Source organism: Lagopus leucura, unplaced genomic scaffold (assembly GCF_019238085.1).
Source record: "Lagopus leucura isolate 7727_CA_CO unplaced genomic scaffold, USGS_WTPT01 Super-Scaffold_100159, whole genome shotgun sequence".
In the NCBI taxonomy this organism is placed as follows: domain Eukaryota; kingdom Metazoa; phylum Chordata; class Aves; order Galliformes; family Phasianidae; genus Lagopus; species Lagopus leucura.
The window spans coordinates 1293626-1300559 of record NW_024962335.1 but is presented as its reverse complement, the minus strand read 5'-3'; the positions used below and the strand labels follow the sequence as shown (position 1 = coordinate 1300559).

Here is a 6934-nt window from a genome sequence, read left to right as displayed (position 1 = left end):
CCGCCCCCGCGCGCGGCTCTGCCGCTCAGCTCCCCGCGCTCGGCAGACGCTAAGTTTCGGGGACGGCCGCCGGCGGGCAGGGCAGGGCGAGGCGAAGCGGGAGGGGAGGCGGAGGCGGCACGGGGGATGCGCGGCGCCGGGAGCGCCGCCACACTGCAGCGTCTCCAGGAATCCCTCCCGCGAGAGGCAGCCCATCACCCCCGGCCCGCCGCCCTCATTGGCTGCGGGGCGGGGAGACGGCCGCCGCCAGCCAATCGCCCCGCGCCCACCATGGGTGGAGCCGCCGCTCCGGCCTCGCCCATCCCGCGGCCGCGCGGTCCCCGACCGCCCCGTCGGGCGGGGCCGACAGGGGGGAGCGCGGGGGGCTTCCCCGCTGCACGGCGGTCGTCTACGCCCTGGGCGCGGCGAGCGGGGAGCTCCGGGGACGGGCGCGTGGCCGGCTCGCGGCTGGCTCGCGGCTGTTAGGGCGGCGGGGAGCTCGGTGCCCGGTGCCGTTGCCGAGCCCGGCGGTGCGCGGCCCTCCCGCTGCGGCGCGCCCGCCCCGCTGAGCCGTGGCAGTGGTCGGGGTGTGCGGCTCGCGGGGAGAGGACCGTGCGTGTGCGCAGGTAAGGGCACGGAGCGGTTAACTTCGCCGCCGCGATGCGGCTGCTGTGACCCGGAGCTTTGATTAACGCCGCTCTGCGAAATGTAACTGGGACGAATTCAATTAACGGAAGCACATTTCTTCAACTTTTAATTAGATCTATGCTATTTATCTAATGTTTAATATAACACGAAGAGCTGCCTGGGCTCCGAAGGGAAATGGAAAGAGATGTGGATGCAAGTTCAGCTTTCAAAAACACGACAGGGTAAAGTTCTTTGTTCTTCAGTGTGTTTCAGTGCTGGATCCATTCCTCAAAGTAATGGGAAAGAAGCGTTATTTTATTAGCAAAACTGTAAAAATAATAGGGTAATGTTTATGTGAGGGTTTCCCATAACCTTGAGATAGTTGCAGGATACCAAGTAAACACACAGTTCCAGCCCAGCCTCGACGCATAGCAGGCTGCTGAGTTACAGCTGTTATAAGAAAACTTGAGTACATGGTAGTGTATTCACAACCATGGAGTTGGCTTCACTTAGTATGCACCACAGTGCCAGTTATCCAAATTATTCTTTAATATGATAAATAGCAAATCTTGGCAAAGAGCCCCTTCTGCATGCTGCTGTTCGCAGGTCACAGAGAGTCAGGGAGGTCCCAGGCGAGTTTCGGGAATGGGCATTTACCTGCACTGTCAGCCAATCCCCAGTCCTGCCGTGGTGGTGGTATTTGCCTTCAGCTCAGCTCAAAGAAATATTTTCTGATCCCCTCAGTGCCCCGAGGTCTGTTAGTCATGTTATCAAACGTGAGGGAATGTTTTGTTGTGAGAGAGAAAGGGGAAAAGGAAAGTGAGTGTCATTTCTGCTGGGCTGTATAGAGGAGCCGTCACGGTGTAGATGCAAACGTAGACATGTGGTCACCTCCACCCACACCACCTTGTGCCATTTAAAAATAGGATTCCTCCTCTCCCCCATGCAGCAGGTCTCAAGGACTGTTGTAGGATCACATATCTAGTCAGTTAAAAAACCTGCACATATCAATTCTGATAATCTCAGGGACTCAGTGCTGTATTTGTAATAGCTGTATGGCCAGATGTCTGCAGTGTTCTGAAGATTGGTGCCTTGTCTTTGGATTTGGGCAAAGGCAAAATACATTATCTAAACTCAGTGGCCTTTTCTTAGTCCATAGGTAGAAAAGAATAAGAATGCAATATAAAAGTAGCCCTAAAGAATGTTTACCATCGCTTTCTTGCTCTCTGCTTGTGCCAGACCATATGCAATCTGCTACATGCAGACAGATATATAGAGAGAGAGATAAAAGGATGCGTTTGGTAGGGATCTGGTGGGTCGAGAGAAATAATGCACCTCCTCTCCGCTTCTGAGCTTGATAATTTGCAATGAGAAATCAGTGCCAGAGTTTCCTTCCTTCTCGCATCCACTTGCTTCATTTCCCTTTAGGCCCAGATGCTTCTTCATGCAAAGAGAAGTCTCCAGCCCTGTGAGCAAGTTCTGTTTAACCACTGCATCCTTGACAAAATGGGCAGTCACATCAAGTCGTGTCGTTAACAAAAGGCTGTGGCACTTGAGGGACAATGAACACATCCTGAATGGGTGAGGAAATTTTGGAAAAGCTAGGAGGCATTTGATGAGTGATTGGAGTGCTAGTCAAGCACTACCACTCACAAAGTACAGATCATTGTACGTAGGTCACTCTGAAAGTAATTTCTCCTATTTATTTTTCAAAAACTACAACAGACAGAGAGAGAACGATAATACTATTTGATAGAGCAAATTCTCACCTACACACCTACACTATTTTTCAACACAGTCACCACTATTAGTTATGCATTTTTATCAGCAATGAACAGGAGCCTGCATGCTATGCTCATAAAAATCTGCACCAGCAGAGGTGACCCATTGTTTTGCAGTGGCTATGATGCTGCCATTGGTAGGAAAATGTTGCCCAAGCAGTCCAGCTTTCACCAGCCTGAATAGATGGAAGTCAGAAGGCAGTAAATCCAGACTCTGTGGTGGGTGTGGTGAGACAGTCCAGCCAAAATTGGCAACGTGCTCCACAGTCTTCTAACTGGTATGAGGCCTGGCATTACCATGTTGCAAGAGAAAGGTTGTCTTTCTCTCTTGCCTGACTCTAGAAACTGAAGCCTTCAACTCAGACAGTGATGTAATTGATGGTTTGTCTGGGTTCCAGGAAAGCCAGAACGATCACCCCTTTCCCACCCCAAAAGACAGTGCGCATCACTTTATACGCTGAGAGCTGCATCTTGAACTTTTTTTTCATGAGAAATTTCCATCATCACTCCACGGACTGCTGTTTTGACTCCACCTTGTACTGGTGACACTATGTCTCGTCACAAGTAATGGTGCAATCCAGGAAACTGCTTCAGCCTTGTGTTTCTTCAGTAGGTACGTATTGTGTTCTTTCTGTTGCTGTTTGAACATTTGTGGGACCCACACAACGCAAGCTTAGCAATTATTCAGCATTATCACCATCGTTTCCAATGCACTGAAGCTCTGTACACAGTTCCTTGGTATAATCTCCTGATTCACACAGATGAGCTGATTGAGACGCTTTGCATTGCTGTCTGGAACATGGCTTATATTTCATGTCACTGTCCACTGCTGAAACGCACCACCTGCCACCTCACTGTGCTCATGTCCTCTGTCGGGTCTCCAGAAGCATTCAGCAATTGTCAGTGAAGGTAAATGGCTGTCCGTTTTCCCACTTGGAGGAATTTGTGTGCACTTCCATGTCAGATGGCACTTTGTCAGACTGCTCCTCTACTGCCATCTGTCACGCAGCAACAAAATGCAATGGAATATTGGTGGGAAGGTTCAACCTCTCTGCCATGACACCAGCATCCACCAACATAATAAAATAGGACGTATTGCTTTCAGAGCAACCTTCATGGTGCACATACTGTTATTATTGTTGTGTTTTTCACAGCTGCATTCAGGAAATGTGTTCTGCCATGAGAAAAAAATAAGAAATATGCAAAACCAGACAAAATTATGTTCCGAAACAAAGATATATTCTATTTTTCAATGTGCATGAAAACAGAATCTTAAATAATCTCTACCATTTAGAAGTTCTATCAGGAATGCTGATAAATACAAACAAAGAAACTGACTGTGAATCATCCTTCATATTCCTTGTTTTTAATTTAGACTGACTGAGCCAGAGGTATGGGAGCATCTGGGAAGAATTTGAATAAAAATGCAAGAGCAAAAAGGATACAATGTTTGCCTTTGCAATTTTTATTTTCCATTCTCTGTATACTATGGCTTCAAGATAAAAGCTCGAGATTAGAAAGCAATATGAGCTGTAAAAGCTAGGCTTTGAAAGTAAAAGACTCCCATTTGCTCTATAAACAAGAAAGAAGCCTGGGCCAAAGTCAATGAAATTGAAGTAATCTCAGGCCTATCCTGGCAAGTTTTATGGCATATAAAGAGCAGGTACTACAATGGCAGTCACTGAATGGAGGCAAATTCAGCAAGGACAGCACTAGCAGCATACCAAAAACAGCAGTCAGGGCTCTGGCTTTGGGCCCAAGCTGCCATCAGTTTCCTTTTGTACATCAGCTGTTGTATGACCAAGTATCACCACTACCACAATCAGATGTATGAGCTGGGAAGTCAGGCAAATCAGGAGGGCAAATCAGCAGGAAGAGAATGAGTCAATGATATCGATGGCAGTTAATTTACTTATCAGGCAGAATTTAGAACCGTAAACTAACAGGAATTGAGTCGTGTCATCATGATGAATTTATTCACCAACCTTGTGTTGTCTAAGATCTCAGGTACCTATTTTTAACTGACAGACATTTTTGCTTTCTACATTATTGTCACATTATTTTCTTCCTATTTTCCTTTGTTTTCACCTTTTCTAAAGTTTTTCATTACGAGTCTAAAGACAAAGGAATTACCTTTTGCTTAGGGGAATGGGACAGCATTTAAACATGTTCCAATTGCACAGATGTCTGAAACTTCTCATCTTAGCAGATGAAACACCCACTCTTTATTATTTGTTTTCCAAGTTGACAGGCATCCAAGGACTGGCATGTACAGCTGAAGATTAAAAGCTTGGAATCCCACTTTAGGACACTGTCATCCGACAGAGTTCAGTGAAATTTCCACAGTATGTACTAGGTGATGCTAACATATTTAGAATGTACATTCTTAGTCAGGAAGCCAAGTCTGCATTAGGAGAATGTGAAACATGGAAGCAAAGTGAGAAATCCAAGTCACAAAGGTGAGAATTAACCTTCAATACAACAAATAAATACTGGAGTAATAAAAGCACATGTCATGTGATATATATTTTGAAGATGATTTTTGGAGCAATGTGTGATATTATGAGTTGGATCTATGGAGAGAAAAGTGTTTCTTTGTTTTTTTGATTTTTTTTCTTTAATCCCAGCTAAAATTCAAAGAATAAAATCAAATCACTTGTTAGTCCACTGACAGATATTTGTGTCAGTGTGTCATTTTGATTTTATTGTTTCCTTGTGTTTGATCTGTACACATCTGCTGCTGCTTCCTCTGAGTTGTTTCAGCCAGAGATGTTCTCTTTTAATCTGCATTTCTATAGCAGCTAGCACTGAGAGCTCCTGGTTTCTGCCCAGGGCTCCTGGACACTGCAGTGGTATAAATGAAAATGGAAATATTCTCTTACAAGAGAGTTCAAGGGCAGTCAAATCAACCTGCATATGTTTTGCAGAGATGTCAGCTGTGAATGCAAGGACAGATCTGAGTCAGTGTCAGTCTGTTCCCCTGTAGATGGTGCCCCTAGTTCAAGGATTCTGTTTTGGGTTGCCAACTACACTTCCGTAATCTTCCTCCTCACTTTGAAAATCAGTTTTCTCCCAAGTGGTGCTCAGAGTGGTACTCCAGACAAACAGTATTTTCAGTGCAGGTAGGACGAAGGGGACTGAAGTCCTGGTTTCACCTTCAGGCACAATCTACTCTATAAAATGAAGAACAACTGAACCATGACTTCCAAAGTGCCTAGGCATTATTAATCTCCAATCTTACTCTATGGTGGTGAGCATTATGGCATCCCCAGTGTAAAAAGTTTTGTCACTGGTGACCATATGCATCATACGGATGACTGCATAATAAGAAGAATGGGAAGTGGGATTTCTGATTTAATTCTGAGGAGCTGACCTTCACAAAAATCACACAAAAAAAAATCACAAAAAAGGGCTGTGTTTTCAGCCAGAAGATGTGGAGACTCAGGGGGGAACTTACTAATGTCTATGAATACCTGAATATAGGGTGCAAATAGAATGTAGCCAAGCTATCTTCAGTGGAGCCTGGTGCTAGGACAAGAGGCAATGGGCACAAACTGGAACACAGGAGGTTCCACCTAAATTTCGAGAAAGACTTTATATATAACAGAGCAGTGGAATATGTTACCCAGAAGCATAGAGGAATCTTGGAGATCTTAGAGAACTTCAAAAGCTGCCTGGAAATGGGCCTGGGCACCTTGCTGTGGGTGCCCCTGCCTGAGCAGGAGTTATACCAAAGGGACCCAGAGGGTCCTGCCAACCTCAGCCATTCTGGCATTCTATGTGATGGCTGTCCGTGTTACACCTGAGACGTCAAGAAAGGTCTTTTCAAATTGTTATAATACACATAAGAGACATCCATGCTATTCTGTGGTCTCCACTACAAAAGAATGATGTTGATTCAGTTTTGAAAGTCTCAGATGAGTTGCCAGTGCAAAATACGTTTGTTATCACCACCCTGAGAAGAGAATAAGGGTGAAAATTCAAATTAGAAGATACCACTGAGATGTAGGTGAAATCCTGTGGATTCCGGCTTCCTGAACTTGATGTCTCTAATTTGAGATCTCCACAAGATCTATATCATGCAGAAGACACATAAGAAAGAATAACCAAAAGGCCAGCCCAGCCCCGAAGCATGACAAGGGTTACCATTCAGCTCTGCCGAATTTTCCAGGAACATTATGTGACAAAAAAAATAGGAGAGTTATTAGGGCACAAAGCTAGTCAACATATTTTAAATTTCAGAAAGTACATTATAATATCAGTACACTGATAAGTAAAATCTCAAAGTAGTTTGTTTGCATTTACTTCACACAGCCATTTCATTCAAAGGCACAGTGAAATTATCCTAGTATTTATAGTTTAAATCCTAAACCATAAAAATGTCAGTGTTTTTTTTTTTACAGCAGTCACCATTTCATAATATTTTCTGTCCTTTTTAAAAAATGTATTTATTTCCTTTATAGAAATGCAGCCTCTTCACAGTTCTGATGTTTTAACTACTCTTCAGCATAAAAGCTTGCAAAACACATGGATAAATGAACTGGAAA

The 6934-nt window shown here is 44.6% G+C and overlaps 1 long non-coding RNA gene across 1 annotated transcript; it reads left to right on the top strand.

The window, feature by feature from the left end:
- Nucleotides 1-590: 590 nt before the first annotated feature.
- On the top strand, nt 591-2991 carry LOC122190413. The gene is made up of 3 exons (XR_006182117.1): nt 591-605; nt 2035-2187; nt 2786-2991. It is a non-coding gene; the product is annotated as an uncharacterized LOC122190413 (long non-coding RNA).
- The last annotated feature ends 3943 nt before the right edge of the window (nt 2992-6934 follow it).